This window comes from Saccopteryx leptura, chromosome 1, assembly GCF_036850995.1.
Source record: "Saccopteryx leptura isolate mSacLep1 chromosome 1, mSacLep1_pri_phased_curated, whole genome shotgun sequence".
Lineage (NCBI taxonomy): Eukaryota > Metazoa > Chordata > Mammalia > Chiroptera > Emballonuridae > Saccopteryx > Saccopteryx leptura.
Window position 1 is genome coordinate 276,729,022 of NC_089503.1, and position 27,048 is coordinate 276,756,069.

At 34.2% G+C, this 27,048-nt stretch overlaps 1 protein-coding gene across 13 annotated transcripts in view; it reads left to right on the forward strand.

Annotated features, from left to right (window-relative positions):
• Window positions 1–27,048, forward strand: part of SOX5 (SRY-box transcription factor 5) — a 1,089,507-nt gene that overhangs the window by 917,737 nt on the left and 144,722 nt on the right. The gene's annotated exons all lie outside the window — the stretch shown is intronic.

Consider the following 27,048-nt stretch of genomic DNA (forward strand, 5'->3'; position numbering starts at 1 on the left):
AAAAGACAAGGTTCTTTGGAAAAGACAATAATGCTGTGAAAAGTATAAGGCAGTAGGAAAAGAGTAATACCAAACATGAGACAGATTCGTTCAATAAAATGAGCCCTAAGCATAAGTCTACTGGAGCTGAGCAGGGCTGTTGAATACAGGACAATGTGGACATCATTCATTCATAAGGTTGCCAGAATTCGGAGCTGACTCAACAGTACATAATACACATATCTGAAAAAAAAAAACTCCTCCGTATGTATTTAATTATACCTGTAGGAGAATTGTGTAGCCAATTGGTTACAGAGAAGAAAACAAAAAATACTGTATTAGTAGGAAAGGTTAAAGAAAATACATCTAAATGGCCTGGGGAAAAAAAGAATATTGGTATTGACTTAATAATAAACATCAAATATAAAAAGAGCTGTTTCTGTTAACATGAAATGGAAAATAAGAAAATGAGCTTAAACTACAGCTTAGTGATTCTTTCAGGTAAAAAAATGTTTTGAAAGATATCCTTATGCAATACTGAAATAGATAAAAAAGATTGTACAAATTTTCCTCATCTTTAAAAAAAAAAGAATATACTCTCATCTGTTTATTACCAACTTACCATACATTTATTGAACCCCTTCTCTTTCATGTAGTCATTCTATCTGAATGGTATAGTTAAATCATAAATAAGAGATACATAATCTCTGCCCACATGGACCTTACAGTATAGTAAATAGATACAATATTATTTGCATGATTGTGGATACATTGAGATGTATTTTTCTAGTTAATGATGAAACTAGTCACAGAAAAATGTAAAATGTGAGAGCCAGATGATGGCAATTACTTAGAAAGTATTTAGCAGAAGATCTCTGATAATTTGCTAAACTACTGAAAAATAATAAGGGAAGGCAGAGGTATAGACTATATCTGAGGCATTAGAAAGCACTAGTAACATAGACTGTTTAGGCCATTCATGCACTTTATAGCCACTCACATTTTTTCATTTAAAATTTATTACTGTTATTATGTAGTCATATGAATCTGATGAAATTATTTTACACTAGAATGAGTTACTATGTTGCTCATAAAAATTATATAAGAAAAATGTAAGATTTACAGTATTTCTAATACAGAAAGGATATTAGAATCATTTGATTAACTGGAGATGTTACTTCCAGGTTACTTAATGACACATTATAGTTGGAAGCTTGTCATTAATGTTGTCATTTGTCTAAAAATAATATTCTAAGTGCTGCTCAGTATTAGAGGTGACTAAATATCACATTATAATTGAGATGAGAACTATATCATTGTGTTGTTGAATTGGTGATGTCAGGCCGTTCTACTTCCCAGCCCCAAAGGACCATATAAAAGGCATTTGAAAGCAGATGTAAGTATAGCATCAGCATAACTGTAACCAAACAGACCTACAGAAAGAGTTTGTGTGTGTGAGACCCAAATGTCCAGCTGTTGAAGGATTATCAGGATTTAATGGAAAGCACAGATGGAACCAATACTATTGTCTAGAGTATTCTAGGGCAGAGGCTAATATGTGAAAGGTGATCAGTGGCAGGCTGACTATAGCACAAAACAATACTTTTTTGTTAAGATGAAAAAAATGTGAACCAACTCTAACCAATAACACTGATTCAGAGGCAAGGGTCCCCAGTGCTTCATTTTAGCCATTGTAGAGATGGTCATCTGTGGTCTGCAGCTGTAAGTGGGTCTTTCTGAATTATTGGAGACTGAGCCTATTATTCTGGGTGTGTAGGCAGTTTTGCTGGAAATGGACCATTGCAATCTTATAAGCTCTGTATTGTGTGACTACTAATTTAGAGTGCCATAAGCCAGCTAAAAGACCCATGGCTTCTGTGAATGAATGAGTCATATGGAAGTACAGACTTTGAATATGCAGTCTCTGGTCTGTTATTTAAGAATTTTGATATATATAAAATTCTATGAATTCCTTGCTGAAAGTTTTGTTGGGTTCAGTCAGTGAAAATGTTATATTTCTTTAGAATCAATTTATCCAAAAAAGTGCTTTTTTAAAAGTAATATTGTCGGCCTTAGCCAGTTGGTTCAGTGGTAGAGCATTGGCCTGGTATGTGGGAGTCCCGGGTTTGATTCCCGGCCAGGGCACACAGGAGAAGCGCCCATCTGCTTCTCCACCCCTCCCCCTCTCCTTCCTCTCTGTCTCTCTCTTCCCCTCCCGCAGCCAAGGCTCCATTGGAGCAAAGGATGGCCCGGGCACTGAGGATGGCTCTGTGGCCTCTGCCTCAGGCGCTAGAATGGCTCTGGTTACAACAGAGCGACGCCCCAGATGGGCAGAGCATCGCCCCCTGGTGGGCATGCCGGGTGGACCCCGGTCGGGCGCATGCGGGAGTCTGTCTGACTGCCTCTCCGTTTCCAGCTTCAGAAAAATACAAAAAAAAAAATACAAAAATAAAAAAAGTAATATTGTCATTTCCTATCTATGCATGTGTAATACTGGATGTTGTTGGATGTGGGCATCCATTTCAGAAGTCCCAGTAATTTTGATCATGTTATTTTGCCTTAGGTTCAAAAAATACCACCTTGAAATACCACTGTTGTTCTTTAACGACCACACATGCAGGCCTAGACATCTTTTTGAGAAGTGGCATTACTATTTACAAAATATATGAAAAGACTTAAATATCATAATGTGTTTCATTGAACCTCTTTGCACAAACCCAATATCAAACGATAAAGTAAATCTCCACTAACAAACTGATTTTACAATGGTTGTGTGTAACTTGGCACTAAATTTATACCAGAGTCCCTCTGTTTCACAAAGGCTGCCTATCAATAGAAATGATTTTTTAAATGTCTGTGGAGTTTGTTCTAATGGAAAAGCACCTGGACATAGTGAACTATCTTTTATTCAGCATTACTTCTCCTCCAACTTTAATAGGAACTGTCCCCTTTTCATATTTTTTCTAATCTGTATCAATAAAATAACTTTTGAGAGGCACAATTGAATCTCGAGGACTACAGAAGGGAACTCCTCTTTTTGCTACGGCCCTACTCAAAGAAACAACTAACCAGGTAATTAATGCAATGTTACAGGATAAAGAAAAGATGTGTCATATGCTTCTCTTAAAAGAGAAGTTGTATTTCTGTGAAAGCAATTGATATTTGAACCGTTTCCTAGTTTTTTTTTTTGGAATAATTAAAATCAGTTTGAGAGCCCAGTATTTGTGAAGTTTGAATGGCATTAGAGAGTCGCCAATTGGCATTGCTTGGTAGTTCTACTATTTGTTTCAGTTTTGAGTAGGGGAATATTTTTGTATTCTGGGAGAAGCTGTTCTAAAATATGTCATCCATTTCACATTTTCCCTTCTTAAGCTGGCATTTTATGCAATACAAAAATAAATAAATAAAACACTCACTGGGTCTACAGGATGGTCATAATATTGGAAAATTGGCCCTCAACCAATTTACTAGAAAATGGCAAAGATATAGCCAATTTTTTTTCATTCTGAATTTAATATCTGGCTCATTTTTAGGTATAAGTTTTGCACTAAATTCAGTTATTTTCATTCAGAAGAACTAGATACTATTTTGGCATTCTCTTTTTATATAAAGACTATACTTCTAAAAATGTTTGCTCTCTAATTATATCTCATTTCAATACCTGGATTAAAGAATTAGAAATTATACCAGGGATGTATACTATATTATAAATGGATTAAAGTTCATAAAAGAAATTTAATTCTGTGACTGTTGTATAGAAGATGTTGTTCTTGACTTTTATTTAGAAGATATAAAGACTCTAAGTTTGAATAAGCCTGTGAATTATTACAAATTACAGTCTGTATGACATCATAATAATTGAGCACATCATTCTGTTAATTAGATGTAATATCTTGGGCTATATCATCTATAGCATTAGATTTTGGTACTGAGTAATATCACAAGAAAGTTTAAAATCACTGATTTTCTAATTGTGTTGACAAGATCTCATGGGGTCCATGGAGTTTCCCCAGGGGATATTTGAGCTGAGATCATGATATTAAGAGACAGAGGAGGCCCGGTGGGTATAGGTGAGCCTGAGTCTCCATGCCACTCTTTCATCATTAGGGTTCTACATTAGATTTGTCTGGAAAAAATATGTTTTTGTAGCTTGAAAAAAATATTTGAACATGATGCACCTAAGGTTCTCCTTGTAGACTAATGTAACTCAGGGGGTGAGTTACCTAAGCATAAACAATCCCTTGTCAATATGTTTTACAACATTATTGTTACTTGGACATTCAAATATATAGACAGATAGAGTTAAAACTTTAAGTTGCCAGAATTCTAAAATCCTCTTTCCTTTACGTCCTGATAAAGAAGTTCTTTCTATGTCTGAGATAATTTCTGATTGGGAGGCATTTTTAATATAAGTTAGGATGTCCTAAATAATGAAATTATAATTTCTCTACCATTTTGCCTGAATGTGTTTTAAAGTGAAAATAGAAGAAAAAAAAAAAAACAGAGAAAGAGAAACATGGAGACTAGAAGAAAAACAATGGGAGAGAAAGGAAGACCTCTTTCTTTTAGAATCACCTGTTGTCTTCTACTGCTACCCTTAACTACTTACTGTCCCAGTTCACCATTGACTGCTTTGTTTCTCAGTAGATTCCAAGACCTCTTAAGTGTGATACAGGGTTAGGCTAATAGTTGTCTGTGTTTCTAAAAAATAGATGAGGATGATAACAATATATATATGTGTGTGTGTATATATATATATATATATATATATACACACACACACACACACACACACACACACACATACACAGAGGGGGGGGAGGGTCCTCCGATTATGACACAGTTCCATTCATGACAGTGACATAAACCTAACTTTGGTTTTAGTCAAAACACAGCCTAAGTAACTTACCTACCCTAATAAAGTCATAATCTAGAACATAAAAACACAACTATAAGCCACAGAGAAAGGAAAGGGTTATAAACATATTGTACTGTATACTGTACTGTGCATTCTTGCACCATGTGCACCCAGACCGGTTTGCCCACATAGTCCGTAAGTACAACACTAATGGCACAAGCCAGAACACTTACGTCTCAGTTATTTTGAGTTTTTATGGGAATGGGCATCGTAAACTCAAAATGTCATATGTATCTCTAAATATGTTTGTAGTGATATGCTTAGATACCCTACGAGCTTGTTCTCAAATTAAAATTAGTATTAAATAAAATAACAATACTAAGTGAACTTTGTCATGATTATGTGAATCACCTTCATTTCTATTTTAAAAATTAAAAATATGAAAAAAGGGCTGACATTAAGCCCATTGCACTTTAGGAAGTCATGTAATTTAAATGATAGATGAGATCCCCCACAGTTCAAAAGCCTTTCCCATCCCTTGAAGCTCTACAGGATGGCTGTCAGGAAGAGTTTTGAACTGAAACTTTTGATTGTGCAGTCCTTTGTATTAACTATCATCATATTACATGTTTTTAAACTACATTTATCTACAGACCTATATTTCCAGACTCAAAAAAAACCTCATGTTCTTTTATAAATATGCAAATGTGTAATGAAAAGCACTGAACACACAGCAAATCCATAAAGGAAAATGTGACATTTGTTGTTTTCTCTAGGACAGATATGTGAAGATCCTGAAAGAAGCACTGAGCAGAGCAATACTAGAAAGTTCCAGCTAATCTAGTAGCTGCCTTTATGTAAGACAATAGATCTTGTGAATATTCCTCTTTCTCTCCAGGCAGCTAGCTAGTCTGGTTAACCGAAATTGTTGAGTAATTGTTTTGTGGTTGAGAACAAAATGCTGAATTAAACTGTTCCCAGCACAATAATTGTGTGATTATAGCATTTATGTTGCTGGCCAAAGGAACAGTCATTAGGTTTGGAAGACTTACCAAAACCACAAGTACAAAAAAAAAAAAAAAAAATGCAAATCATATGTAAATTGCTGTTTGATACCTATAGTGGCTTAGAAATGGAACTAAGAGTAGAGGACATTTCTAGTTAAAAGAGATAAACCTGGATATCTACATTATACTTTTAGTATAATACTGAAACTAGGAACATGTTGAAAATGCATTTTCTTTATGCTTTTTCATCTCTACACTGCTTATGCTGCCATGCATTTATTTCTCTTACATCTCCCTGGTCCTTCCCACCCCTAGTCCCATCTTTCTTAACCCCTTGTTAACTTCAATATTTTTAACTCTATATGCCTGTCTGAAAAGGTTTTTTTTTCCTTTTTCTTTTTCCCCTACACAAAATTATGTGGTGAAAAGAACTTACAAACCAATGGGGTGTTAAGGTTAGTGCAAAGAAAGATTTAATAAGAAAACTGTCAGTAAATACATACAAAATGTCAAGTAAAAGCCAGTTGCTAATAAAATTGAAATACTATTGTTTCTTTTCATGCTGAACTATTATGCTTTCTATTGCTGATAAAAGCATGTACTAAAACACGGGTTTTTTTTTCCCTCCTGTACAGTTTTCTGCCAGGTGAACCATTTTATAGACTAAGGTCTCCCTTTGTCTTGCTAAATACATGTGTGGCATTGAGAACCACCTGTGAATTTTAGGAGTAATTGCTATGTAAACAATATTAATTGGGCTAAGACTGATAAAGAAAAAGCAGTAGTTTTGAAAGCTGAATGACCCAATAAGAATGTGATAGATATATTAGCATTTTTTCTAGATCACTAATGAAGTTAATTCAAGGATGTGAGAAAATGTTTTTGCAGAACTCTTAGAACTCTGATATATTTCATTTCATTCTTAAAACCATACAATAGGATATATTGAAGAATAATCCTACTGGCAGAAAGGACAATCAGACATGAGGCAGCATAACTGAGGCTGAAAATTCTTTGCTATGCATCTCCCTCTTTGGTAATTAGAAACGTATAACACTGAAATTCCACCAAAATAAGGACTTAATTTTTCTATCTATTTGCATATCACATTGGAGAATTAACTTTCTTTATAAATTTATGTAAAAGCTACCACAATTATTTAAAATTAGTCCTTATGAATTATTTCAAATTGATATAAATATTGTTTTAAGATATCAAAATATGCAATTATAGTTTTGCTTATATTATGAATATTTTTTATTTTGAAAAGTGTGTTGAGTTTAGAATGTCAGTTAAAAATGAGGAATTATCAAAAATATTAAAGAATATGGTATTATCAAAATCTATACTCAGTTTGTTAAATGGCATTTTACTTTATAAGATTAGATCAACCTTTATTTAAACTGCTTATCTTTAAATATCTTATCAATTTTATTGCTAAGATTTTCTTCATATTTTTGAAAAACATTTTTATGCATACCATGTATATTTTCAAACATCTTCAGTGATATTATATCAATAAATGATTCCTTTTTGTCATTTCAATGAACAAACTATTGTACAAAGTTTAACATACATGTTTAAGGTTTTTAAAGATTTATGTGTGTTTGTTAATTTAAAAAAAAGACATAGTGGCTTTAAATTTATTCTTCTTGATTGTTTTCCCAAACAGTGCAATATTAGACTGTACAGGTTTTGAATTGCTAACCATTACATAATATTAAATAATCTCTAATTCCTGCCAACCACCCACACGTTAATTAGAACAAACAGCAATTTTAATGATCCCACTTGTCAATTAGAAAATAAGGATCATATTTCAGTAATCAAATTATATTTTTCTTAAAAATATAAACTCAATTCCCAGGTGAATATTGTAATCTCTTTTAAAATATACCTCGTAAACCTGAAGTTAGATAAAACCATTCATTCAAGAAGAGAAATCGTTATTTTTGGAGTTTATTTTTAAAAACTAACAGTTTTTTCTCCATCTGAAACCAAATGCTTTTGTCATAATTTTGCACAGTACTAACTCTCTGAAATCTGTTAAATCTTGCTTTATAGCTTAGCCTGTGGACAATTTTTATAAATGTTCTATTCTTCTTGAAAGTGTTTGTATTATGTAATTATCAGGTGCAGAATTCTATAAATGTCCATTAGGTTAAGCTTTCTAAATGTGTTGTCCAAACTACTTACATCTTTACTATTTTTTTGTCTACTTGAGCTGTTAGTAATTTTCAAAGTTATGTTCATATGTTCCATGATAATGAGGGTTTATTAATTTCTCCTTACAGCTCTCTTAATATTTACTTTATAAATTATGAGGCACTTTTAATAGATGCATTAAGTTTAAAATTATTAAATCTTCCTAATAAATTGAGACTTTATTTCTGGAAACTCTGTAGCTACAATAATCTTTTTTGTGTTAAAACCTAATTTGTCTGATACTAAATTGGAACGTTAGACTTCTTGTTTACCTATTTATTTGGTTAATATTTGCATGATATATTTTCCTGTCCTTTTTCAACATTTTGTCATGATTATATAAGTGTATTTCTTTCTTGTAAACTAGATGGAGCTGGATTTTCTTAAAAATTCAATCCGTTGGGCCCTGGCCGGTTGGCTCAGCGGTAGAGCGTCGGCCTGGCGTGTACCCGGTTTCGATTCTCGGCCAGGGCACATAGGAGAGGTGCCCATTTGCTTCTCCAACCCCCCCCCCTCTGTCTTTCTCTTCCCCTCCCGCAACCAAGGCTCCATTGGAGCAAAGATGGCCCGAGCGCTGGGGATAGCTCTTTGGCCTCTGCCCCAGGCGCTAGAGTGGCTCTGGTCGCAACAGAGCGACGCCCTGGAGGGGCAGAGCATCGCCCCCTGGTGGGCAGAGCGTCACCCCTAGTGGGCGTGCCGGGTGGATCCCGGTGGGGCGCATGCGGGAGTCTGTTTGACTGTCTCTCCCCGTTTCCAGCTTCAGAAAAATACACACACACACAAAAAAATTCAATCCGTTAGTTGCTGTTTTTTTAATATATGAGAATAGTCCATTTACTTTTATTATGATTAAACAATAAAATTTATTCATGCTTCTATTTGTACCACATTTTTTATGTACCCTTTTCCTGTTTTATTTTTTATGTGTTAAATTTCAGTTTTTTCTTCTATATTTTTTCTCTATTGACTTAGATATTATATATTTTATTTCTATTTTATGGGCTGCCTTTGATAATTTAACCTGTCTATAGGGTTAAGGAATTCTAAATTTGGCAATTATTCTTCTTGAATTATAAAATAATCTTATAATTCTTAACTATGAACATTTCTCTTTAGTTTTGCATGTTATTGGTTTCTGCTTTGGCTCTGTTTTTTGTTTTTTTTAATCCAAATATTAGACATTATCTTTGTTGAACAAATTTTTTAAATTTACTCACATATTCACTAATTTCTTTACTCACTATTCTTTCTTTGCTTTCTTCTTTCTCTCTCTCTCTCTCTCTCTCTCTCTCTCTCTTTCTTTTTTTTTTTTTTTCTTTCCTCCTGAGAAATATATTTTTTATAAATTCCTTTAGTGAAGGAATTTGTGGTAGACTCTTTCTGGGGAAAATAGGCTTTATTTTGCATTTATTTTCCAAAGTGGAAAAATACTTTAAAGTTGAGGTTTATTTCATTTACTTCTAGTACTATCATTTATAAATTTATTTTTCAATCTAATTGTCATTCCTTAGTTGATGGCTTTTGCCTGCCTGCTTTTACTATTTTTCTGTGCCTTTATTTTCTTCAGGTTTATTTAAGATTATTAAGTGATTTTTTCCTCTAATTCTGATTGTATGTATTTTGTCTGTTTTATCTGTGGGACTATACCTTCCAAATTTGAAAGAATTCTCAATTACTAACTTTTAGATAGTGTTGTATTCTATTTTTCCCTATTCTCTTCTAAAACGTTGAGTAGGCATTTGTTGAACTAATTCTAATCTTCATGACACTCTTTAATATTTTCCATCACCTGTCTCTGTGGACTAAAATCAGGCTAATTTCTTTACATTTCTTTTCCAGTTAATGACATCTCTCATCACCTGAGTCTAATTTGCTGTTTAGCCACCAATGAGTTTAAATTTCAGTTATTTTTATTTCTCAAAGTTCTAGTCAGTTATGTTTACAGTCTTTCTGAACATCTTTGTTATTATTTTTATTTGTCATTAATTTCTAATTCCATCTTTTACTTTAGTAAACATTTTAAGCATATTATTTTATTCCTGATAATTCAACTTGGATGACTTTGGGTGTCTAAATCTGTTGTTTCTTGATTCTGATTTATACATACTGGATTTTTCTTCGTGTGTTTATTAATTTTTGTTGTGAGTTTACATTTGGCTGAACTTAATCTGTGGGAAATCAGAGCATCTAAATTAGTGCTGCTGGTCTGCAGGACTGGATCATTCTGCAGATTCCAGGAATCAACACAAACCAGAGACCATTATTTTTAATATTGTTGCTTGAGTTTTACTGACCATATAGGCAGTTTGATTTAAATTCCAGGCCCATGTGATACAAGGTCTGTGATAGATAAATGGAAGTGTATTATTATCATTAGTATTTTATAGCAGTGAAATGCAAACACCCAAAAAATTGGGGATTTTAATGGTTTTTTTTTCACTCTGATTTTTCAAGTTCCTGAAAAAAATATCTGGTACTTTGTAGGTACCCATAAATATTTATCAGAGAATTATCATCATTTTTATCATCATCAGTGGATTTTTACCAAAGCGGTTACAGAAACAGTTCAGTATGCTTGCCTTATTTGCAATGTTTTTTTAACTCATCTTTTACTAGCAATATATTTCCTTTTAGTTGTCCTTGGTTCATGCAGGAGTCTGGAGTTTAGCTTTTTAGGGACCTACGGATTTATCTTTTTTCTTAGGTGCTGTTTCCTACACTTGCTCCCAAGGTGACCCTCACTGCCCTGTCTCATTTCAATGTACTGGATCTCCCTTCCTACTATGTCAGACTTCCATGGAGACTGCTTCAGAAAATATGTTGGTTATTATGCACCAGGACTTACCTTATTGTAGTAGTGGGGCTTTCTAGGATAGCAAATATTTAATACTGCCTTTATTATACTTTTAAAAAATTATATGTTGAAATAGTTGTTTTCAAACTTGATTATTCAAAGTTCTTGTCATTTTTAAAATTTTTGTGCCTTATAATTTATTTTTATATGGTAAGATTTATTTATTTATAGTATGTTTTTTGTTCAGGCGATTTTAAAACATGGTGGTTAAAGCCTACTTTGTGGCTAGGTAGCCTAAATTTGAATTCTACTTCTTTTACTTGCTAGAATTCTGATTGTAGGCATGATTCACTTCCCATATCTGTAAATGGGGATGATGGAGAATTTTTGTGAGTTTGGATGAGTAAAAATAGAATTGTTCAAAGGTCTACATGGAAAAAGAAGTGCATTAGGAGAGAAGCTTAGGGAGAATTGGCATTAACATTAACAACATCTATCAAATTATTTTGGGAAAAGGTCAGAAGAGTAAAATAATTTACATAATCTATATTCCCTCCTTGTCTAGTAAAGCATTCAAGTAAAACCAGAATTGTCGCAATTTTGGTGACTAAAAGAAAATTTATTTTAATAAAGAAAGCAGTAAATACCCATGGTATTGTATAATTCATCTTTTTATAAATAATATCATTATGTGTAGGCAAAGTACAGTGCTTTTTATTAGAAAGTATCATGTAAACTTGCCAAGTAGTAAAATTAGCTGTACTTACATAGATTGTTGCAAGTAATGTATAATTCCCTATGTACTGAGTGTATTTACAATTGTGTATTGTATGTATATTAATCCTTCTCAACTAAAGATATAAAACTTTTTTGTAAATGACACTGTGGTCAATGGATTGTCCAATTACAGAAATATTACATTTTCAGTTTAAGACACATCTACCATGCTTTCTGGTAATTTCACATGTGCTTTATTTCTAGTGAGTGGCTTACTGTTAGAGTGACCTCACCTACCATAGAGTTAGACAAGCATCTGAATACCCAGTAATAATGGATGCTGACTTTGAGTATGGGTTCTTCACATCCTAAAGAATGAGACTAAACATTAACATGCCCCTACTATGGTTGCATTTGAAGGAAATGGTTGAATGTTATTCTGGTCATTGTTTTCAGGAGTTGTCATAAGGGCTTCTTCCTACACATATAACATTTTTTACATATAACATGTTTTTATTACTGACTCAATATATTCTGTATGCTACAAACAAACAACTCCCCATACACTAAGCATTTACTCCAACCTAGGATCTGCTAGCTAAAAACTGAAATTATGCACTGGGAAAAATTTGAACAAAAGAAATGTAAGCAGTATAATCACAGCTATTTTATCAAACATAATAACAATAACACTCAGAGTTTAAGGATACAACTATTTTCTTGAATTTTTTTAGGCAAGAGGTTATTATTTTGTTTAACTCATACAAGGTTGTGTCTATAAATTAAGCCCTCATTATATATATATATATATAATGCTGTAGAAATGTTTACTTGAAACCTATGTACTCTTATTGATCAAGGTTACCCCATTAAATTTTTAATTTAAAAAATGAAATTCTGGGTTTAGACTCGCAGAGCAAAAAAAAGTCTCACATTTGAACTTATTTTCTAAACTTTTTTTATGTGTTTTTTTGTAATTTTATCATAAATAAAAACTAATTGCTTTTCTGGGGTTATTTCAGTAAGGACACATTGGAGTTGTTATTTTATCATTTCCTGTGAAATAACAAAGTAGACAAAACCTGTCAGCCTAGTTGATGCTAAAACTAGGGTCTGAGGGAATTAATGGAATTAAATGATAAATAATGGCATAAAGATATATTTTTGAGGAGAATCTTGAATCCTGAATGAAAATGCAATAAAAACTATGATTCATTGTATAAAAGAAATTTTTAATAGATTAGTTACATTATCAGAAGAAAATAAGGTAAAACATGAGTTGGCTTTTCTACTAGTAACATAGCTTTTTAAATAAACATTAAGCTGGGTATTACACATAGCAATATGAGTTGGGTGTGTCCTGCCCTTAAGCCAGTTTGGCCATGGAGACAGACCCAAATAGTTTCAACCTAATGGGATAATTAATTATATGAAACACAGAGAGGAGGAGGAAACAATGTTGAACACAGCATGTACATACACTCTTACCTTAGGATTTTTAGCAATGCTTCTCAAATTACTTGGAACACTTTCCCCCAGATAACTGAGAAGTTTATTGTCTCACTTCTTTCAGGGCTTTATTTATGTCACCATATCATTGATTCCATATTTAAACTGATAACTCCCATTCCAGCATTTATTTTTCTCTGCCCTCACTAATTTTTTCCATAGTATGTATCTGTTTTAATCATTACAGTATACATATAGACTGTAATAATACCTAGCAGAAAGTGGGCACTCAATAAAATAAATGAGTTAATATATTTGCTTGGCGAGTGTGGATAGTTTTCATAAGAACAGTGTTACTAATTAAGCTTAGTTTTGAGGAAAATGTAGTTCCTGATTCTGAGATGAAATCTTCAGCTGCGCCTCCTGGAGAAGAGGTTAAAGAGTAAAAGGCCTCTTGTCCAGAAAGAATCATTAGTCCAGTGAGGAACTGTAAACTATCACAGGGAAGAAATAAAAAGTATTAAAAGGTTTCATAATCCAGTGCTCATTACATAGAATAAATACTAATGCTGCAGGATATTTCAGCAAGAAATACAACTTAGAAAGGTCAAAGGAATTGGTAATGATTTCAGGATACTCTGAAGTAAACATTAATGTTATAGACATTTTATAAAAATCAGAATAAAAGTTTTATATTTTATTTTCATTCTTTAGTCACATATCAAAGAGCTTTATTCTATTTTCTACCAAAATTGGCAACAAGGACAATTTAAAATAGTTAGGATATGGTCTATCAAGCAATTAGCACAGGATGGGACTCCCCATGTTAAATATCTTTCTATCATATGCCTGGCATTATGACAATCTGTTACATTTGTTTTTCTGATCAATTTTTAGATTATTAAAGTAATATGTATATACATTGAAAGTTTAAAAGAATGTTTTGTACAAAATCATAAAGTAATATAAATGAAATATAATGTGAAAATGACACTCTTGCTATAAAAATCTCAAAACATAATAGAATTTATCTTTCAGTGATAATTTAACTGTGGTCCTTTTTTATGCTGAGAAAATATACAGGAAATAGTTTTGTCACAATGTTTCTTTACTCTACATAAAACACTTTTTATTTGAGACTATTATTATAGTTCTGTTTTATAACTTCTTAAGAAGAATAAAAAATTTAAGATCTAGACATGTTTTGGCTAGCAACATGATTATGAGTTTGTGTACAAATTATTTATTTTTCTGTCAGTTTTTCTCATTAATAAAATCAGAAACCATACCTGACCTGCTGATCTCCAGGAGTTAAAGTATATATGAACTAATGTGAATGCAAGGGTTTTATAAAAATACAAACATTATTGTAATACAATATATGACTACTTCTAAGCAAATTCAATCCTGCTTCACGCAGTGAGGAAGTCATATTATATATATATATTTTAAGATGGTCTTGGTCTTTTATTTTTAAATTTTTTTGCTTTGGTTATATTTTTAAATTGAGATATAGTTCACATACCATAAATTTCACCCTTGTACAGTGTACAATTCAGTGTTTTTTTCAGTGTATTCACAATGTTTTGTAAACATCAGCTTAATTCCAGAACATTTTCATCATTTCTGAAATAAAGTACCATTAGCTGTCATTCCCATTTCAATCCTCCCCACAAAGTGATCATATTTTGAGGTGTAATATTTTAAATAACTTATGTTTAACTGAGATTTATAATGCATGAGAAAAAATAACTAATAATCTATTATAAGCCATTGATCAAAACATCACAAATCAAGGCCATGGCTGGTTGGCTCAGCAGTAGACCGTCGGCCTGGCGTGCGGGGGACCTGGGTTCGATTCCCAGCCAGGGCACATAGGAGAAGCTCCCATTTGCTTCTCCACCCCCCCCTTCCTCTCTGTCTCTCTCTTCCCCTCCTGCAGCCGAGGCTCCATTGGAGCAAAGATGGCCCGGGCGCTGGGGATGGCTCCTTGGCCTCTGCCCCAGGTGCTAGAGTGGCTCTGGTCGCGGCAGAGCAACACCCCCCCCCCCCCCCCCCCCCCCGCTGAGGGACAGAGCATCGTCCCCTGGTGGGCAGAGCATCGCCCCTGGTGGGCGTGCTGGGTGGATCCCGGTCGGGCGCATGCGGGAGTCTGTCTGACTGTCTCTCCCCGTTTCCAGCTTCAGAAAAATACAAAAAACAAAACAAAACAAAAAAAAAAATCACAAATCAGAAATCAATACATAGAAAATTTTGTTAAATTTCTAATCAGGGGCTTCTAAGAAATATAATTGAAATATACATTCTATTTCATGTTGACCATTATATTTTATTTTGTCTTTCATTTGCATATAAATGACAATTAACACAGTAATGCCTGATATGAGATAAAATTGTACTACTATTTATAAAGCCTGATTAGTGAGCACAGAATCGTGCATCCTCATCTGAACCAGGCTGTTTTGTTGTCAAGAACCATGATACGTTATACAGGTAGTCACACACTCACACACATTTGAGGAAGCAAATAGAGTTGCATTTACAAAGACTGTGGTGTTATCAAGTAACAACTGTCAAGCTAGGGAAAATATTGCCTTTAAGAAATAGATGGTAGCAATCCTAAATAATGCATTGAGATATTTTAATTATTGCATTTTAAAATTCTGTCATTTGACTCAAAATTGTCCCTGGCCAATAAAATAGCTATTTTTCTATACTGTTCCACAATTGCTTTCTAACTAAACACCGTATTTTTTGCCACCCTTAAGTTAATGATTATCAATTTTTTAAAATAGAGAGTTTTCCCTTGAAGTCAGCTCATATACCTTAAGTTTGTTATCTTTACAATAAATGGTTCATTTTGGTTGACATTAATTTAATATGTTAAAATGGTTCTTTATAAGAATGTAATGCTTAAGTTATGAAAATAAAGGGTATTACTAGAAAAGAATCTTTAAGTCAAACAGTATTAAGAATGAAATTTTATTGCTTTCATGTTATAGAGCTCTTAATTCTACATTATTTGAAAGTGGTTGTATCCTAGTAACAATGCCAACAATAAACACATCATATAAAAGTAAAAATGCAATAGTGAAATGAGCCATTGAAAGGAAGAGTCAGTGACCATATATTTCAGTTTCTATTATATCTAGTGGCAGTCTGGTTAAAAAGAAATGACAGTTGCCCTGAAGGAAATAAAGTGTAGGTATTATTGTAGTAGTAGTCTGGACAGAAAATTGCGATGTGTCTTGACTGGATTATTTCTCTATCCTTGCAAACTATCTCCACCTCTCTGTGGTGCTACTTCTCACCTTTGTTATACAAATTGTGTTTGTATCATCTCAACTCATAAGACCCAGGGGCCTTTTGGTGACAAAAAGGAGGAGGAAAAGGGGAATTAGAAAAAAGAAAATGTGACAGGCAGTTTTGAAAAGAAAAGCAATTTTCCTTGTGGGTCTTTCCTAAATAGGAGTTCTTCAACGCAGTATTTTGTTTCCGCCGAGCAGTCAGTCAGAATCAAGTAAGTGCATGCTTGTGCTGTTTTGTGGGGCTTGGCACTGACAGGTTTTATTTAGGAGGGGTAGAAATGCAAGGGGATCGAATGTGGGGAAGCTAGCGCTTTGGCTGTATCAGCCCTGGAGGCAGAGTTAGCACTTGCAGTGGGACAAAAGTATTTGTAGTCATCAGATAACTTTGCAGTCAGCTTCAATAGCATCACTCTCTTTTCTTTTCTTTTCTTTTTTTTTTTTAATTTTGGCAGCCAAGCTCTTAGTAGAACCATCTGTCTTTCTATTAGTATTTTTGAGGCCTGTTTTGAAGCCACTTTGCTTGGCAAAGTCACTTTCATCCTTGGAAATGATTTTTTAAAAAAGTTCTGTGGCTTTTTGCCGAAGAAGAGTACTATGTAAAAAATCCACATGGCTGTTCATTTTTGTTCTAAAAGAATATGGTTACTTCGTCTTTGTCTTGAATCTAATGAAGTTAGAGGTGATACAATTCCAATGTGACTGTTGGGAAGGGAGAGGCAGGGTTTGCAATTTTAGCAGAGTTTTTATGTCCCCATATCTCTCAGTGAGATTTTCTTTAGTCGTCCTCGTAGATTAATTGGAAGATAAATTGACTCCTTTATTTTTAATTTTAGTGTAGATTTTTTTTTCCTCAGACCATTGCATTGAGTAGGATAAGCTGGAAAATTGACTTTCTGTTATATGAAATGAAAAACCACAGACTATTAGTGGTCATTGAAGTTCCCATGCCTCTTCTTGTGAATGGAGGAAAGTTAGCTTTGTTATCCTGGTGACTCCAGTTTGGGTAATTATATCCTCCCACCTAAACCCCTCTTGTAATCTCATTTGGATATTAGATTCTTTATTTTCTCAGAACTGCTGTGTAGTATCGCTGTGTGCTTCTAAACGGCCGCTGTGTTCCCTAGAAGGTGGCAGAGCTCCAGCTGTAGGTGAACTGATCCCTAAGGATGCTATATGCTCAAACACTTTAGTAGTCATCAGAATAAACACTTGAGGAACGTTTGAAAAGTTTTAGATTGTGCATTTTATTTGTAAAGGTGCCGACTCAAATCATATAGATGCCTTCACTTTGACATTTGTATATGGATTTTTAAAAAGTCTTCTACCATAATTTTCTCTTTGTACTGTCACGCAAACCTCTACTTGGTATCCTGGTAGTTTCTCTAGCTTTTAGATTGCTTTATTTCCCCCAGGGTAGTAATGTCTTTCTGGGGTAATGCCTAAAGCCCACTGTTTGTTCAAAAGCTGCTTGGATTTCCTCATAACCTTTGCTTCCTGATGTCCCCCCAAACCCTGTCTCTTCCCCAACTTGAATGCTGGGATTCACCTTCTCTGATCCTCATCTACAGTGACCAGATATTCTGAGAAAAACATAAAAAAGGGAAGACTAACAGAATTTATGTGGTCAAGTCAAAGGCCTTAGCATTTTTTATCACTCTTTGTAATTGCCCAGAGTTGACTTTCTTTTGCACTTTTCACTGTGACCATCAAGTTACCTCTGCTGAACTCCATTCCTCAATCCCAGTCTCTCTCATTTTCAAGATAGGACCTTGTTTGTGTCCTTGAGAAAACTTCCATCAGAGCTGCTTTCTTTGCCTTCTCATTCCTCTAGCAATGTATAAAACATATCTGCTTTTATCAGTTAAATAGCTCTATTCCTCAGGCTCAGAGGATGAGATGTCATTGCTATTCAAAACTAGCCTATATGCCCCAGACTTGCCTCTCAGCCTCCTCTGAAATTTTGGTTCACCACTTAGTTTCTCTCTTTTCTATATTTAAAATTTTCCATTTGTATTTGCTCTTTTTAGGCAATAAATGTGCTCAAAACTTGACTACCTTAAACAATCCTATACATCCCCTGAAGCTGCTAGCTAATGTCTCCTGACTTCTTCCTCAGCCTTCTCTGAAGAATACTATACCTCTTCCCTCCCTCTTTTCCTGCTTGTCATTCAGTCCTCAACATTTTGTAATTTGGTTTCTATCCTCTGTTCTGATGGAATTTATGTTGTTAGACTCATCACTGTCTTCTAATGAACAACTCCAAGGATATATTTTTTAAATCTAAAACACTCTTTATGCTTGATTTTTCACTATCAGTCAGTATCTCAATCTTGAAATTCCATTGGTTTTGGTGGAACCATAATCATGATTTTCTTTGTTCTTATCCTACTTACCTGCTGAGAGACTCTTCCTCTCTACTTCATTAAATTATAGTTGTAACCAAGGTGATTTCTAGCTCTCTCTCTCTCTCTCTCTGTCTCTCTCTCTTTCTTTTTTAAGTGAATTGAGGATAAATAGTGATACAGACTCCCACATGCACCCCAGCCGGGATCCACCAGGCAACCCCTGTCTGGTGCCAATGGCTGTGAGAGGGAAAGAGAGAGAGAAGGGGGAGAGGGAGGGGAAGAGAAGCAGATGGTCACTTCTCATGTGTGGCCTGACCAGGAATAGAACCCAGGACATCCGTATGCTGGGCCTACGCTCTATTCACTGAACCAACTGTCCAGAGCCACAGCTGTCTTTTTTCTTTATCATTCAGAATCTCTCTAGATTATTTACTTCACTCTCATCAATGAATGACTCCCTAAATAATAGCCTCTAAAGATCTCTTCCCTAGCTTTAGACTGCAGTATCCATCTGATGGTAACATAAATCTGATGGAATATTATTTAGGTATCTCAAGCACATTATATCCAAAACCATATTCATTACCTTTCCATGAAAATTATCACTACCTTATGCTTTTTTCCTTCTATAGTTGTCTAAATAGTTACACAAACTAGACACCTGAGAGTTATCTTTAAGCCTTTTTCTTTACCTGCACACACACACACACACACACACACACACACACACACACACACAGCAGTGGGCAACAGTAGGTTTATAGTTGTGAGTACTTGAAATAGAGTTTTTCTTGTATTATTGTTGGTTAATTATTGTATAATTTATTTGTACTATAACTGTATACTTACTTTTGCCTACCCTTGTATATATTTATATATATGTACAGAGATTTCTCAAATACCCTTATATATATAAGGTCTACCGGAAAGTTCTGTTTGTTTTTGGAATAAAACAAAATACAATTTTTTCTTACCATCAATAAACTTTATTAAATAATATAATTGCATTATTATTAATGATTTCTTGCCAGCATGAGGACAATTTGTATATCCCATTTTTGAAAAATGTTTTATCTTTTGATGTGAAAAATTGAACCAGTGCTTGTTTGATCTCTTGTTTGCCCTTCAAAAAGTAAGGACAAAAACAAGTGATAGAGGGTGCTAAGTCCGGGGAATATGGTGGGTGTGACAGACATGCTTCTGTAGCATTTCTTCCTTGTTGAAATTCGTAAAAATTACAGTGGCGTAAATGAACTTTATCAGTAGCCATGGGTACACTATGGCTTCACACATAAGACTAACATGAATCAACTTTGTTTTAGTTAATTTGCTACGTCAGTATGTATACATTAAGTGATAAAAATAGAGAGGCACACATGCACCAAGTAAACATGTGCTTACGTGTCGAAACTTGTTGTGATAGAAACGGACAGAACTTTCTGGTAGACCATATATATATATATATATATATATATATATATACACACACACACATATATATATATGTATATATATATATATATATAATCTCCTCCCCCATTATCAATGTTCCACATATTTTTCCTATAAGTTTTTTGGTATTTTTCTTCTCATTCATAACCTTTTTATTTTTGATCAGGCCCTCATAATCTATTGCTTAATTACCTATATAAACCTCCTACCTCGTTTCTGTGCTTGGCCTCTCAAAGCTCTTCTTCATTCACTCATCAGAGTATTCTACCTAAGCTATTTCATCCCTCAGTGATTGTCCAGAGACTCTGGGGGAATCTCAAGTTTCTCATGCTGAAACACTGATTCAGGCAGACTTTCTCATCACTGATTCCGTCCCACATTTTTTGCTGTGGGTAATGGTGTCCCCCTCTCATGATAGTTTTTCTTGTCCTTCTTTCTTTGCTCATGTCTCCCCTTGTTAGAATCCTTTTCTCACACTCTCATCTTTTTGCCTGGCTAACTCATACTCATCTATCCATCCCTACACCTGCTGTCCGATCTCCATGAGGCCGGCCTTGACTCCTGGTTGTGTTGAGGGCCTCTTGTCTGTGCTTCCATAATGTGTTGTGCAAGTCTATTTTGTTGAATTAACAGCAGAGTGACTGCCCATTTGCTCCACCAGACTCAGCTCCTAGAGAGCAGTCATTGTTTGTGAATTCATCTTTGTATCCCTAGTTACCAAAAAGTGCAAATTCTGTTTAGTAAAATGTTGATTGAATAAAATAAGTAACAAACAGACCCATAAAATTGGAAGGTAAATTAATGATCTTAAATGTCCATTTGATATATTAGTTTTAGGGAACCACTAAAGTTTTGTGAAATAGAATATTTACATAAAACAAAAATTTAACTATGAATAAGTGATACTTGTTCTTTTGCAAATATGATAATTTGTTTGGTTTGTGTTGATTTCTTAAGATTTTAGAAGCAAGTCTACATGCAATATCTTTGGTAGAATTATGAAAATGTTAAAACATAATATTTCATCTTAAGGTTAAAAATATATAGGAGGCAGCCTCTTAAATTTTAATATCCTCACTTGTGAATACCATGCCCCCTAATAAAAAGACTAAAATTTTGTGAAAACAGTATTTTACTGAAACTTAATTATAAATGTCACACATTTTAAAACTTAATTAGGATTTTAAAGAGAATTTTATTCATTAAGTGAAAGGAAATGAAGTTAATACTGAGTAGGACTTGGAAATATTCAAAACTGGCAAATATGTAAGAATAAATAACTAGCTCTATAGCTAAATTAGTGTTTGAGGCACTGGCTGGGTAGTTCAGTTAGTTAGAGCGTTGTCTTAACATGACAAGGTCACAGGTTCAATCCCTGGTCAGGGCACATACAAGAAACAACCAATGACGGCATGGATAAGTGAAACCACAAGTCCAAGTTGATGTTTCTCTTCTTTCCTCTGTCTCACTCTCTTCCTTCCTCTCTCTCTAAAATTCAATAAATAAAAAAGATCATACTCTCTTTTAAAATAAATAAAGGAGTTTTAGAATTTATACAGAAATCATTATACTGTTCTGATATAATGTGTGTTTTTTCTTCTAAAGAGTGGCTATATATCACCAGCAGTGACCCAAACATTAAGATGTAGTAATAATACAGTTGGTGTTCATTATTTGCACTATATATTCTATAAAGTTGCTGTGAACTCCAAGTCCTTGAATACTGAACAATTACCCCTGGGGGGAATATTACAGAGTTCAGTTCCTGAGAGCCTTTGGTCACACCATTTTCATCAAGTGATTAACACATAACCTTATTTTATATGTGTTTCTGTTTATTATGTGTTTCTGATTTTTTATTATTGATTCTAAATGTATTTTAAACAGAGAAATTGCCAAGATTTCCTGCTAGTTTGTGCAAGTGTGTGAGTGACAGCAAAAGCACTGGTATGAGTAAATGTCATGGCGGTACAGGTCAATTTTAACAAGAAGGCAAATTTGCAAATACAAAATCTGGAGGTAGTGAGAATCACCTATATTTTGAAATGCATTTTCAGTTGCATATGTGGATTAACCACACATTTTGGATTATATTTATTTCGCATTTTACTTTATTTGCAATATAACTACAATGCTTTATAAACTGTTCCATGATATTCTAAAACAAAATCCATCACTGTGACTATGAAATTAGACTTATTTTCTGGTTTTATTTTTTTCTGTCCCTTTTAGGTCCCTCCACCCCACATGCCTCTGCATTTTCCATTGCATGAGAGAGCACTAGACTAGGAGTTAGAAAATCCAATCTCATTGTTAACTTTGCTCTCACCTAAATACAGAGTTTTTTGGGTTTTATTAAAAGTATTTTATTTTTAACTTTATTCAGTTTTTTTTTTTTAGAGAGAGAGAGAGAGAGAGAGAGAGAGAGAAGGGAGATGAGCAGAAAGCATCAACTCTCACATGTGCCTTGGCCAGGCAAGCCCAGGGTTTTGAACCGGTGACCTCAGCATTTCCAGATCGACACTCCATCCACTGCGCCACCATAAGTCAGGCCTAAATACAGAGTTTTAAACAATTTCCTGAGTAGCGTGATGATGGTGTTGTGCTAGCTAATCTCTAAGATCTTTCTCAGCTTTAAAGCTTTATTACTCTATATATGTAGATCCTCAAAACTTGGTACATTAAAACAAATTATAATACTAAAGAAAAACTCATTTCAATAATTACAATAAAATGAAAGTTAAAAACACACACATTTTTTAAAGCCCTGGAATTCATTGCAAGTTGTTCTTTAAAGTACTAAAAGTTTTAGCTGAAAAAAATATAAATTATTTGACAATAAATTAATTACCTGATAAATACTGTCATATACAAGTAGATAGGTTTATGTACACACAACAACCAGTTAAACAATATAACAAGAAACCATTTCTTTTATAATAGCAATAAAAACATTTTTTTTAATTAATTTTACTAGGGTGACATCAATAAATCAGGGTACATATGTTCAAAGAAAACATGTCCAGGTTATCTTGTCAATCAATTATGTTGCTTACCCAAAGTCAGATTGTCCTCTGACACCTTCTATCTAGTTTTCTTTGTGCCCCTCTCCCCCTTTCCCTCTCCCTCTCTCCCCACCCCCTGTAACCACCACACTCTTATCAATGTCTCTTAGTCTCGCTTTTATATCCCACCTATGTATGGAATAATGCAGTTCCTGGTTTTTTCTGATTTACTTATTTCACTTCATATAATGTTATCAAGATCCCACCATTTTGCTGTAAATGATCCGATGTCATCATTTCTTATGGCTGAGTAGTATTCCATAGTGTATATGTACCACATCTTCTTTATCCAGTCATCTATTGACAGGCTTTTTGGTTGTTTCCATGTCCTGACCACTGTGAACAATGCTGCAATGAACATGGGGCTGCATGTGTCTTTACGTATCAATGAATAAAAACATTTTTTAAAAAAATCTTAAAAATAAAATTACCTGGGAAACTATAAGAATTATGTGAAAAAAAGAATATTTAAATAACTTAAAAGATATAACCTGCTATTAGCCATCAAGCCATCAGGTTAATGTATCTAAATAAAGATTTCACATCCTAGAATTTATGTGAAAAAATAAATGTCAAAAAAAACCAAGATATATTTGAAAAAGAAAAGAGTAATGATAGAGTGATTTTTATTAAAACATACTGCAAAGCTATAATAATTAAAATATCCCATTACCAGGACATAATAGGGATATCTGTTCAATACAGAAGTAATGTAATACATTTCTGATATTTCTAGATTAATTTTTTATTTCTTCACATATGCATAATTCTAAGAGTCATGGACATATCATAATGTATACAACCATTTTGCTCTAGATTAAGAATAGGAACACAAAGCCTTTGCTACTTTATTCTTCTCAGTGACATAAAATTCCTTTGTGCTCATTAAATAACTATTTTTGTCCACATTTCTTTTTTGGACATTTGGAGTTGGTACACAAGGATATAATTAGAAAGACAGGGCTACATGATTCATTCTTCTTATTTATGAATTATCAATACATGTAATAGTTTCACCTATTTTTCTAGCTCTAAAGGTACAATAATAAATAAGTTATAACTTCTTTTTTAGCTCTTGGTTCATAAGGAAAACTCATGTTATACAAGTAATTATTGTCCAATACAGTAAGTATTACATTAGCTTTATGAAGTTAAAAGAAGTAACAGTTCTTTCTGCTTGAAAATTGGCACCATAATAAAGAAGTGCTTTACAGGCAAAGACATTATGTGGATCTCAAAAGCCTTTGAAAAATAAGTAAAATTTTGCCAAGAAAAAAAAAAAAGAGGAAAAGAGAAATCACTCAAAACGTAGGAGAAAATACTTTGAATACATTCAAGCATAAAAAAACACCAAGTATGCAGGGAACTCTTCACGATTCATGGAGGTGAGAGGTTAGGATGTCTGGAGGAGGACAGTAGAAATGTCTGGAAAGAGAGACTGAGAAAAATTGTGTAGAAACCATGAAAAGTTTCTTTTTGTTGGTTTTGATTTCTTTCTTTTTTTTTCCAAGAAGGGCATGTCATGTAAAATACAGAAGGAGTTCTATGAGGAATATAGCTTCAAATCTGATTATCTCCTGTGAACAACAGAGCCTGTGAAAGTCAGGCGGAGTCTCCCTTTCAACTACTTATACATCTGTGAAGGTGCTTTGTGACTTTAGGCAAAAATGAAGAAGACGGAAAAGATGTGTTGACAGTGACTGAAAGCATTCTTTAAGACAGTACTTCTCAGCCTGGGTGCACACTGGAATCCTCAGGGGAACTTTATAAATTGCTGATGTCTGGGTCTCACCCCAATTCAGGTTTAATTGGTCTAGGAAGCAGTGTGAGCATCGAGAGTTTTTCAAAGCTTGCCCAGTAATTCTAATACATTCAAGTTTGAGAATGATTGGGCTAAAACAAAAACTTATTGTTTTTGCAATTCTAGTAGTTGTTTTTCTCAAATTTTATGGTATCTGAAATTTGAATGGCTTTCATCATCCTTGAATATTTCATTTTAAGTTTTTTCCCCCTCTAAACGCCTATTATTAAATTTATGATATATTTTATGACAACTATTGTTTAACAAAGGAGGAGAAGTGCAATATAAAATATAACTTACTTACAAGCAATGAAATATAAGGGATATACTGGTAATATAGCTGGTGATAACCCTTAAACAGTGTGGCTGGTTTTTTGTTTGTCTCCTTACATGTTATTCTGGTCAGCGTCCTCTTGCTTACACTGAACTGGTCCCCATACTGTTTTGCCTTCAAATGTCCACCTCTTGTTTTAGGCCACTTGTTCCTACATACATGCTCAATAAACAGTCTCTGATACTTTGTCTTTAATCAGTTGTTTTTCATTGGTTTCTTTATAAGGTTTATCATTTCTCCAGAATATTAAAAAATGCTGGCTGTAGTGGTATAACTTTCACCTCTCACCTTAAGATACTTTTTGTTTTCCTGGTTGTTGTCATTCCCTTTTGTTTCTACTATAAAAGTATGATAGTTGTAGGTGTAAAATTCTACTGGATAAAGGAAATGCTTTGGAGTCATTCTTGAAACAATTTCCTCATTTTTCCAGTGCTCCTTGTTCTCTCTTTCTTTCTCCCTCCCTCTCTCTCACTCTCCCCTACTACCTTCCTCCTTTCCTCCCTGTCTCTCTCTCTCTCTCTCTCTCTCTCTCTCTCTCATGTCCCACCTGCTAAAGGATATTTGCCAACCAAAATCTCAGAAACAGCTCAGAGGTTTACAGTGAAAGATGAAAGAGAATCTGAAGGTGAATTTTTCAAGTGAGAAATAATGAGAACTATAAGACCTATAAGTGCCCTAAGAATGAGCTTGTGCCATGGGAGGAAGGAAAACAAGCCTGAGAGAGATCTCAGAGTTGCTGTTAGGATTAGCGGATAAATGAATTTGTCATTCTTGTGTGTGTGAATTTGTTTTACCTTTTATAATTCTTTTCTCTGTAATGTAAGCTTCATGGGCATAGGATCTTGGTTTTCGTTTGCTATTATATCCCTACTGCCTAATTTATTCTCTTGTACATAGTAGGTGTTTATCAGATATTTTCCAATTAACTGAATTAATGTATGGAGGGAGCAGTAAGTGAAAATAAAGTGTCAGATATGTGATTTACATCATGATTCTAAATCCTCATTCACATTTTCAATGACAAACACACACCAATACTCATGCTCGCCAGGGAGATCTTGTTTAAATTTTTGGAAAAATTATCTTAGGTATTATCTTAGGTATTTTAGTTAACACAACCTCTGCATTAGTCACTGATGTGACAAAGCGGCAGACATGACAGCATTAGGTTATACTTCTGGAAATTCTTGTTCAGTTCAAAGAAGATAGTTTATTTCATGGGCTGTCTTATTCATTTACTAATGTGAGCTACGTATTCTGAGAGTTACATCACCTAATTAAGGCGAAGTCCAAAGATGGCAGCAGAGCCTGACCAGGCAGTGGAGCAATGGATAGAACATCGGATTGGGATGCAGAGATACAGGTTTGAGACCCTGAGGTCGCCAGCTTGAGCGTGGGCTCATCTGGTTTGAGCCAAGCTCACCAGCCTGGACCCAAGGTTGCTGGCTTGAGCAAGGGGTCACTCGGTCTGCTGTAGTCCCCTGGTCAAGGCACATATGAGAAAGCAATCAGTGAACAACTAAGGTGTTGCAACGAAAAACTGATGATTGATGCTTCTCATCTTTCTCCATTCCTGTCTGTCTGTCCCTATCTATCCCTCTTTCTGACTCTCTCTCTCTCTGTATCTGTAAAAAGAAAAACAAAAAACAAACTAACAAACAAAGATGGCAGCCAAAACAGAGGCTATGTCATTTGAGGAGTGGTTTAAAGCTTGAACAATGATAGATGAAGACC